The sequence below is a fragment of the Tachyglossus aculeatus genome, chromosome 23, assembly GCF_015852505.1.
Source record: "Tachyglossus aculeatus isolate mTacAcu1 chromosome 23, mTacAcu1.pri, whole genome shotgun sequence".
In the NCBI taxonomy this organism is placed as follows: Eukaryota; Metazoa; Chordata; class Mammalia; order Monotremata; family Tachyglossidae; genus Tachyglossus; species Tachyglossus aculeatus.
Window position 1 is genome coordinate 19288017 of NC_052088.1, and position 11277 is coordinate 19299293.

Consider the following 11277-nt stretch of genomic DNA (forward strand, 5'->3'; position numbering starts at 1 on the left):
GCCTATATCTATCCCAGTGCTTAGCACACAGTAAACACTCAATAAATACCAGTTATTAACCCTACCCTGAAAAGTCCAGGCTCTGCATATCTTATCTCCCTCAGCTTCTCCTAACATTTTGTCTTAAAGCCACCTGTCCTAATATTAATAATAATAATAATGATAACAATAATGATGATGATGGTATTTAAGTGCTTACTATTTGCCAAGTACTGTTCTAACTATACTGTTCTAAGTACTGGGGGAAATACAAGGTATTAGGTTGTCCCACATGGGGCTCACAGTCTTAATCCCCATTTTACAGATGAGGTAACTGAGGCACAGAGAAGTTAAGTGACTTGCCCAGAGTCACACAGGTGACTAGTGACAGAGCCAGGATTAGAACCTACAACCTCTGATTCCCAAGCCCGTGCTCCTTCCACTGAGCCACACTGTTTCTCTAGTTGTATCTTCTAAGTCCCATCCTTCCCCAGTGATCCCAATTAAGCAGTACACATAATAATAATAATATATCAGGATTAACAATGCTGCAATGATAACTAAGTTTAGTATTTATACTGTTATTCAAAATGTAGTAAGCTGGGAAGGTCGTGCACTTTACAGCTTCCTCTCTAATACTTGAAGTGCAACAAATTCCCACTTCTTAAGCCTCCACTAAAGACATTCAGTGCACAAGCAGTTGTTTCCTCATTAGAATAAGACTGTACCTTTCCTGGGAAACCCTAAAGTTTGGTTCCTTCCCCGCCTCCAGCCCTATTAGAACCAAAGTAGAATTACACTGAAAGTGCTGTGGTGCTCAATAATGCCATCATTATTATTATTCTTATTATTTGGGGGCAGAGAGTATGAAACTTCCACCATGGCAGACACTTTTGAAGCCAGTTTCTGTCTTATTTTTATTCCCCCAATAGAACAATCCTTTGCACCACTGCCATTCATTGTACATATTTACATTATTGTACATATTTACTATTCTATTTATTTAATTTTGTTAATATGTTTTGTTTTGTTGTCTGTCTCCCCCTTCTAGACTGTGAGCCTGCTGTTGGGTAGGGATCGTCTCTATATGTTGCCAACTTGTACTTCCCAAGTGCTTAGTACAGTGCTCTGCACACAGTAAGCGCTCAATAAATACGAATGAAAGAATGAATGGGGGTGTACAGTTGATAGCTCAGCTAGGGCCCCCTTCTCCCCCCGCCCCACCTAAAAAAACCCCAAACATTCTGGAGGAGCCCTCTGTGTTACATGGCCAATTGTAATTCCGTCCACATTTGTTTTCTCTTTCAGATAAAAAAAATTATGTTCATGCAAGGCATGACATTAATTTCAGGTGGCTTTTTGATTTGATTACAAATGGAATTTAGGAGCACACAATTCTTTCAAAAGGCACATCATCATCTTGAAGCAATGAATTATTTCACCTTGGAAAGGATTGTTGAATTGAGTTTAACTTAATGCACAAGATTGTGTGTGTGCATGCATGCATGCATGTTTGGCTGTCTCAGGCTGGAGCCAGTTTTTATACACACAACTATTGAAATATTTTTCCTTCGTTCTGTTAGTCTTGTTTCAACATTCAATTGTGAAGTAACAGTAACTATAGTACACTATAGTCAATAACTTACAGGAAATAACTCCTTATATGGCACTCAGTCCTTGAAAATCAAAGAAAACCTTCAGAATACTAGAACTCTTCATGTTGTCAGATATCAGAGCTACAAGGCCCACCATGGAACCCATTTTGGGGTCCCATCCTGCTCCTTGCCACGATGGTGAGTTGCTTAAATTAAATTGAATTTGGATAGGGCGCTGGGGAGCATGATAATGATAATAATAATGATAATGATGGTATTTGTTAAGCACTTACTATGTGCCAAGCACTGTTCTAAGTGCTGGGGAGGTTACAAGGTGATCAGGTTGTCCCATGGGGGGCTCACACAGTTTTAGTACCCATTGTACAGATGAGGTAACTGAAGCACAGAGAAGTTAACTGACTTGCCCAAAGTCACACAGCTGACAGTTGGCGGAGCAGGGATTTGATCCTATGACCTCTGACTCCAAAGCCCGTGCTCTTTCCACTGAGCCACACTAACCCATGTACAGCTGGTAAGCAAAGGACTGCTTACAGTAAGTGCTCAATAAGTACGATTGAATGAATGAATGAAGGACTGGAAGAGAGACAGCTTCCTCTTCCTCTTTATTTTGTGCTCTCTTCTTCCCCTGCCCTGTTGCTGGGGCCACTGGGTGTGCACTAGTGGTGTTACTTTGTTTTCTCAAGATTCCCAGTGCAATCAGAACAGCGACAGAGTTGCTACACCAGAAATCTCCAGCCACTGTGCTGTGGATGACTCCTTTGAACTCTCTTATAAGAGGCCTTGATAGTGAGGGGAACTGTGGCAGCAGGACGAAAGAGAGGGAGAGGGTGAGAGAGAGGGGGATTGAGAGATTTTTTGCCTAGCTGCAGAACTTTGTGGCCTCTGCTACTCTATCACTGCCAGAGTACTGAGGTCTGAGATACCCTCCCTCCCTCCCATAGCCCCATTCCCCTCCAAACTTCACAAATACCACAAGAGGTTCTGCCCTATGTAGGTAGGAGAGAAGGTGCAGCACCCTGCATAAACTCTGAACCGCTGTTGAGTAGGGACCATCTCTCTATGTTCCCGATTTGTACTTTCCAAGTGTTTAGTACAGTGCTGTGCACACAGTAAGCGCTCAATAAATACAATTGAATGAATGAATAAACACCTGACAAGTTGGGAAAGGGGTAAATGTTGTGACTTTTGGACTATGGCCCACCTTGCCAGAGTCCTGAGGGTCCTAAAAACGGCTCCATTATCTGAATTTACTGAAACTCTTGTTGTATTTAACACTGTGCAGATTTCTTTATATTTCTCTGCTCCTGTCAATTCAATCTTTTTTGTATGTCTGCTGACAACTCCTCCATATTTTTAGATTGGCTGAAGTATCCTCCTTGTACTTTTTTCCAACAATCATGCAGGATTCTTCCTACAGGGGATAAACACAAATGAATAAATGTATCTTCCCTTTCCTCCTCTTCTTCCTCTTCCTGTACCACCTTCTCCCTCTTGCTGTTTTTTCCATCTTCCCTATCTGCCTTCCCTTGTTCTCTACTTCTCCACTGCCTGGTTCCATTTTAAGCTCTTAAAAACATAGTCACCGTAAACTGGAGAGGATTGGCAGCTACGTTAATCATTCTAAGAAAATCATTTCTAGAGAAAACAGGATTACCTAGTGGAAAGAGCAAAGGCCTAGGAGTTAGAGGACCTGGGTTCCCCCTTTACGCAGTAAACTCGTTGTGGGCAGCCAATGTATCTGTTATACTGTTGTGTCGTATTCTTTCAAGCATATAGTATAGTGCCCTGCACACACTAAGTGCTCAATAAATACAGTTGATTGATCCCAGATCTGTCATGTGCCCGCTGAAAGACCTTGGGAAAGTCACTCTAATTCTCAGTGCCTCAGTTACCTCATCCGTAACATCAGGATTAAATCAGTCTCCCTCCAATTTAGACGGAGTCCCATGAGAGAAGGGACTGTTTCCAGTTGATTATCTTTTATTTACCACAGTGCTTAACAAATATTATCATTATTAATTATTATTAAAGATGCAACATTTAGGAAAGGCAAACATTCACCTATGATGTAATACAGAAAAGTGTCTCAGAGTTTTATGATTAATTGCTTTGACCAAAGTACCCAGAAAGTTAGGTCAAATTAGTGCACAGTAGAACTACAGATACGTTTTCTTCACGGAGTTTCCAATAACAAAGACCAAGGGCTCATGGTATCATTAGCATTTATGATAAAACATGCTTTTTCTAGTGGTTTGTTAAAGCCTATTTCAGATGTGTATTAAAACCCTGGTGTCAGAGACTTTAAGCTATAGGAATAACCCAGTCTTCCACAAGATCTTGCAGAGAAATATGGGGAAAATATTGGCCTCGAATGTATTAACATGTTTATTAAAAGTTAAGTGACAATGCTGAAATCACTCTTGTGGAATGGATCCATTTTAATAAATGTTCTGTGCACAAAGTAAATTTTAGCTCACCATTACAGTTTCAGGGCTTGGTTTGGTGATGGGAGCCAATTACAGTTTTATTTGTGCAGTACCTCATAAATTCTAAAAGCACCAAAGGGTATTGCAATAGGAAGAAATATGTCTACTACGGGGGCAAAACCCCAGCATTTCCTAGCTTTGCTGAAAGAAGTACATGAACTAATGCCCAAGCCAACGCAAGGCACAAGTGATTTTGACAGCATTAGAGTCCCATCTGGAAATGGAATCTACATGAAGCTTTCATAAATGTTAAGGCTAATTAATTAATGCTAATGAAAGCTGCCCATAGCAGTGACTCCCTCGCAAAAATTAAAGCTCTCTAGGTTCCAATATGCTTTCCTTTTAGGAATATGTAATTATGTCATTAAAGTTCTTCATAAATGTGATAAGTACAGCTATACAGCTGGGCAATGTGGCTGGTGTCTTGGGGGACGCAGAGTTACAATTCAAATTAATCTCAATAAATGAGAGAGGTGAACAAGAACTGAACATGGAAACATGCAGCGGGAACTCAAGGAGCAAAAGGTAATTGGGGCAAGGGGAAGGGAGAGGAAGAATGTCTTGCTCCGTACAGATTTGGAAGATAAAGATCATCTAGAGTTCAATTTAATAAGAGTAATAATTATGGTATTAAGTGCTTACTATGTACGAAGCACTGTTCTAAGCGCTGGGGTAGATACAACGTAATCAGGTTGTCCCATGTGGAGTTCACAGTCTTCATCCCCATTTGAGGGATGAAGCACATAGAGGGAACTGAAGCACAGAGAAGTTAAGCGGCTTGCCCAAGGTCACACAGCAGACAAGTGCAAAGCTGTGATTAGAACCCACATCCTCTGACTCCCAAGACATCCCCTTTCCACTAATCCTTGCTCCTTCTCAGTTTGATCACAAACTGCTGAAGAGCTAGCAACTGTGGGCTGCAATGAAAACTAGCACAATGAAATCAATCAATCACTTGCATTTATTGAATGCATACTGCATGAAGAGCACTGTACTGTGTGCAGAGCCCTATACTAAAGCTTGGGAAAGTACAGTAGAGTTAGTAGCTATGATCTCCATCCTCAAGGAGCTTAAAAGGTAGTAGAATAAACAAAAGCTTAAAATGTTTCAAAGTAGCCTTCCTGCTTTATCCTAGTCAGTGATCAGGCCTTTGCAAATGGAGTATGGACTTAAAAATGAAGAAGGGTAAGCTGAACTAGGAGGGGCTATAGTGGGCACCAAATAAAATGATTCATCCAGAATAGATGAAAGCAATAATAATAATAATGGCATTTATTAAGTACTTACTATGTGCAAAGCACTGTTCTAAGCACTGGGGAGGTAACAAGGTGATCAGGTTGTTCCACGGGAGGCTCACAGTCTTAATCTCCATTTTACAGCTGACTTAACTGAGGCACAGAGAAGTTAAGTGACTTGCCCAGAGTTACACAGCTGACAATTGGCGGAGCTGGAAATTGAACCCATGACCTCTGACTCCAAAGCCAGGCTCTTTCCACTGAGCCACACTGCTTCCCGGAATCATCACTGGCCCCATAGAAGACTAGACTCTAGCCTGCTTCAGTAACGACACTTAAGACTACTAAAGTTTCTCCAGGAGCAAACCACCGCCTCTTTAGGTTAACAGGAACAAAATAAGACAAAAGGGCTTAAAAGTCACAGCAGGAGAGTTGGACTAAATATCAGGAAGGATATTTAGCCTGAGTAAATAAAACAAAAAAAGGATCTTCCAAGTGCAGGTTATCATTTAAATCAAAACATTCTTTTCCCTCTCTTATTGTTAGTTAAACACTATTAGAAAGGATCTGGGAGATAAGATAGGCCAATACCCTTACCCATCACTGGCATTCCAGAATTAGTAGTCAAGAGATTTTTATCTTTTATCTGGAGAATACTTCAGAAAGGCCGAGGCACCATTCAGAAAGGACGGTCGGGGGGAAAAATGTGGGAATAACTGAATGGCCCTTACTATTGGCACTAGTAATTTAGTCCCCATTAAAAAGTAGTTTTAGCAATAGTACTTAAGTTCCTATCTTGTGCAGTAAGGTAGGGAAGGGTTTGGTGACAGACACAATCAGACAAATATCATGTAAATGGAGAAATGGCATAAAATCATTGTGGTATTTGTTAAGCACTTGCTCAGTGGAAAGAGCACGGGCTTTGGAGTCAGAGGCCATGGGTTCATACCCCGGCTCCACCAATTGTCAGCTGTGTGACTTTGGGCCAGTCACTTAACTTCTCTGTGCCTCAGTGACCTCATCTGTAAAATGGGGATTAAGACTGTGAGCCCCCCGTGGGACAACCTGATCACCTTGTAACCTCCCCAGTGCTTAGAACAGTGCTTTACACATAGTAAGCACTTAATAAATGCCATTATCATTATTATTATTATGCCAAGCACTATACTAAGTGCTGGGGTAGATTAAAAAAAAATCAGATCCTACATGGGGTTCACAGACTAAGTAGTAGGGACCGCAGATATTAAATCCCCATTTTGCAGGTGAGGAGGCACAGAGAAGTGAAGTAATTTACTCAAGGTCACATAGCAGACGGAACAGGATTAGAACAACATTAATCCTCTGATTCCCAGACCCAGGTTCTTTCTATTAGTTAACATCGCCTCCCAAAGACTTTGCTCAGAGGTCCACAGTTCAGGTGGTAAAGAGGACAGGTAGGGGTCTCATATTATTATTATTATTCTCTGGGCCTCGGTTCCCTTATCTGTAAAATGGGAATGAAGACTGTGAGCCCCCCGGGGGGAGAACCTCATCACCTTGTGACCTCCCCAGCACTTAGAACAGTGCTTCGCACATAGTAAGTGCTTAACAAATGCCATCGTTATTATTATTATTATTATGGTGATCTCCCAAGTCATCCAGGGTTCAGTCACAACCAGAACCTTCCCAGTGTCCTAAAATCTGTAGAGGCTGCATGTGGCCATTGCAGGAGTCTGATCTGTCTGACCTATATCTGACCCACTTTCCTTGCATCTACTCAAGTGCTTAGTGCAGTAATTGGCATATAGAAAGTGTTTGACATAAGCCACAATTATTTTTGGGTTCCTCACAGCCCTACAAGCAGCATTCAGGCATTGTTAAGACCATGTTTCTCAAAGTTGCTGATAATCTCTTTCTCTATAATGTTTAAGAATGAAATAAATAGCCATCTGCCTGGGATGGTGTAGCCACAGTCCTATATGGAGTAGAGGAATCAATCAATCAAATTTATTGAGTGCTTACTGTGTGCAGAGCTTTTACTAAGCACTTGGGAAAGTACAATATAACGGAGTCAGGATTGCTGTCTTTCCCTATCATTATCTCAAGAGAAGTGGGGATGTTTGTGTTATTGTAGAACCTGGCGTTTAGGAACATTACTGTTGTAAGTCCGTGCATGTTGACTGTAAACTCACTCTGGACAGGAAATGTGTTTATTGTTATATTACTCTCCCAAGTTCTTAGTAATCATAATAATAATCAAGATTGTATTTGTTAAGCACTATGTGCCAAGCAGTGTTTTAAGAACTGGAATAAGCAGGTTATACTGTTGGGTAGGGACTGTTTCTATATGTTGCCAACTTGTACTTCCCAAGCTCTTAGTACAGTGCTCTGCACACAGTAAGTGCTCAATAAATACGATTGATTGATCTCACATGGGACTCATAGTCTTAATCCCCATTTTACAGCTGAGGTAACTGAGGCACAGATAAGTGAAGTGGCTTGCCCAAGGTCACACAGCAGACAACTGGCAGAGCTGGGATTAGAACCCATGTCTTCTGATTCCCAAATTTGGGCTCTTTCCAGTAACCCATGCTGTTTCTCTAATACAGTACAGTGCTTTACACCCCGTAAACTCTCATTAACGGCTGCGTCAGGATGATGGTCTGTGTAGCAGCAGGAAGTATAGATTGGAGGGGAGGAGAGACTGGAGAGTAGGAGGCCAGCAAGGAGGTTAATGCAGTAGTGTAACAGAGAAGCATTGTGGCTCAGTGGAAAGAGCCCGGGCTTGGGAGTCAGAGGTCATGGGTTCTAATCCCGGTTCCACCACATGTCTGCTGTGTGACCTTGGGCAAGTCACGTCACTTCTCTGGGCCTCAGTTACCTCATGTGTAAAATGGGGACTAAGACTGTGGGACAACCTGATCACTCTGTATCCTCCCCAATGCTTAAAACAGTGCTTTGCACATAGTAAGTGCTTAACAAATATCATTATTATTATTATGGCAAGGCCAGAGCTGGTACCAGGGTTTTAGGGAAGAGAAGAAGGGGTGGACCTGGGAAATATCATGCAGGAAAAATCAGCAGGGTTTGGAAATGGATTGGATGTAAAAGCTGAATGATAGTGAAATGACTAGGATGACACCAAGGTTATGGGGATTTTTGATGGTATTTGGTCAGCACTGTCTATGTGTCAGGCACTGAACTAAGCACTGGGATAGATTCACGATACAGACACAGGTTGGGCACACTCTCTGTCCCACATGGGACTCACAGTCTTTTTCCCCATTTTACTGGTGAGGTAAGGAAAAGTTAAGTGATTTGCCCAATGTCACACAGAAGACAAGCAGCGTGGAAGCAGTGTGGCTCAGTGGAAAGAGCATGGGCTTGGGAGTCAGAGGTCATAGGTTCAAATCCCGGCTCTGCCAATTGTCAGCTGTGTGACTTTGGGCAAGTCACTTAACTTCTCTGTGCCTCAGTTACCTCTTCTGTAAATGGGGATTAAGACTGTGAGCCCCCTTTGGGACAACCTCATCACCTTGTAACCTCCCCGATGCTTAGAACAGTGCTTTGCACATAGTAAACGCTTAATAAATGCCATCATTATTATTTCAAGGCCCTACTGAGAGCTTCAAGGCCCTACTGAGAGCTCACCTACTCCAGGAGGCCTTCCCAGACTGAGCCCCTTCCTTCCTCTCCCGCTCGTCCCCCTCTCCATCCCCCCCCATCTTACCTCCTTCCCTTCCCCACAGCACCTGTATATATGTATATATGTTTGTACATATTTGTTACTCTATTTATTTATTTATTTATCTTGTACATATCTATTATATTTATTTTACTTTGTTAGTATGTTTGGTTTTGTTCTCTGTCTCCCCCTTTTAGATTGTGAGCCCACTGTTGGCTAGGGACTGTCTCTATATGTTGCCAACTTGTACTTCCCAAGTGCTTAGTACAGTGCTCTGCACACAGTAAGTGCTCAATAAATACGATTGATGATGATGATGATGACAAGTGACAGAGCTAGGATTAGAACCCAGGTCCTTCTGACTCCCAGTTCCATGATCTGCCCAGTAAACCACACTGCTTTCTGGGATGGGGAAGTTGATAGTGTTGTCAATTGAGATGATACAGTTGATGGGGAGGGGGAGGATTAAAGGGAAAGATGTTGAGTTTGTGGTGCTGGAAGGACATCCAAGTGGAGCTGCCCTGGAGCCAGCAGGAGATGTGTGATTGGAGGTCAGAGGAGAGATCAGGGTGAGGTAGATCTTGGAGTCATTGTAGTGTTAGCTGAAGCCATGCAAGCAGAAGAGCTCAATCAGAGCAGGGGGATAGCACAAGAAGAGTAGGGGGACCCAGAACCGAACCCTGTGCGACACCCACAGTTAATGCTGAGGTAGAAGAGGCTCATTATTACATGCTAGGTACCCCATTGGGGTACAGTCTCTTTTGGGTCACAGAATATGTCTTATGACTCTGTTTTCTTCCCTAAATTATTAGTACAGTGCATTACATAATAATAATAATAATGGCATTTAGTAAGTGCTTACTATGTGCAAAGCACTGTTCTAAGCACTGGGGAGGTTACAGGGTGATCAGGTAGTCCCACGGGGGGCTCACAGTCTCAATCCCCATTTTACAGATGAAGTAACTGAGGCACAGAGAAGTTGTGACTTGCCCAAAGTCACAGAGCTGACAATTGGCGGAGCTGGGATTTGAACCCATGACCTCTGACTCCAAAGCCCGGGCTCTTCCTACTGAGCCACGCTAATTAATATTATTAATAATGATAATAGTGGTATTTGTTAAGCTCTGTGTGCCAAACACTGTTCTAAGCGCTGCGGTAGACACAGGGCAATCAGGTATTCAATAACATTCAATAATGACTCAAATACCATTACTGCTACTACATGTATCACTAGAAATACTGTGGAATGCTTTTAATGATAGTGAGTGTCCTGTAAAAGAACATTTTGTTGTAGGTCTGTGCCCTTCCATGCATGACTAAGCGTCAAGAGCCAACACGGAAACTGTTAGCTCTACCTTTTTTCTCTAAGCATAATTCATTTTGATCGATGCAGAGGGAGATTGTACTTCATTTTCTTGATTTTTATTCAGAACAGGTCATTTGGAGCATCCTAGAATATCAGTATCATTCTGGATCTTTTGCTCCTTAATATTACCCCTCTCTTTTGACATTAATGCCATCAAGGAATAGAAGTTTAGTGATCTACATCAGCTGTTTGGTCCTTTAAAGATTAATTGTCTTCATCTAGCCACAAGATGATTAAGGATGTAGCCACTGACCAATGCCTGAAAAACTCCAGTCTTTGAGAATACTGATGCCCTTGGTCTTAAAAGATGCATAAGGAGGGTGGCCCTATCATTTATTACTTTCATTGAAAACTGGGACACCAGAAACTCAGCTCAAATTTACACACTTTCCCATTTAGCTGCCAAGAAGGATGGGTGACAGAGATTCGTGGGGGCTTAAGTTTGGTGCATCTGGGATGCGGTGGAAAGTAAGTGGGTATTGATAAATTTTGTGAATCAAGACAGATTGAAGATATTCTCCTCAACTTGTAAAAATGAGCAGTTATATAAAAACTGCTTTTTCTTAGTGTTTCATCACTGGCTCCCCCCAGCCCCCCGAAAAACACCAACAAAACCACAGAAATGTCAAGGTGAGTGCATTCTTCTTTTTTTAAAATAATAACATAATGGTTCATGTTTGAATGGCTTGACATGAGGCTTCTTATTTTATTTTGAACAATCAACTACCATTTCCTCAGAAGGGAAACATAATTTGGCCTAGTGTAAAGAACACGGTACTAGGAGACATTAAACCTGGGCTGTGGGCTATGTGTTTTGGGTAAGTCCCTTAACTTCTCTGTGCCTGTTTAATCCTCTCAAATGGTATTAACTATCAGTTCTTCTTCCCACTTAGACTGTGCTCTCCATGTGGAAAGGGAGCTGTCCATCATG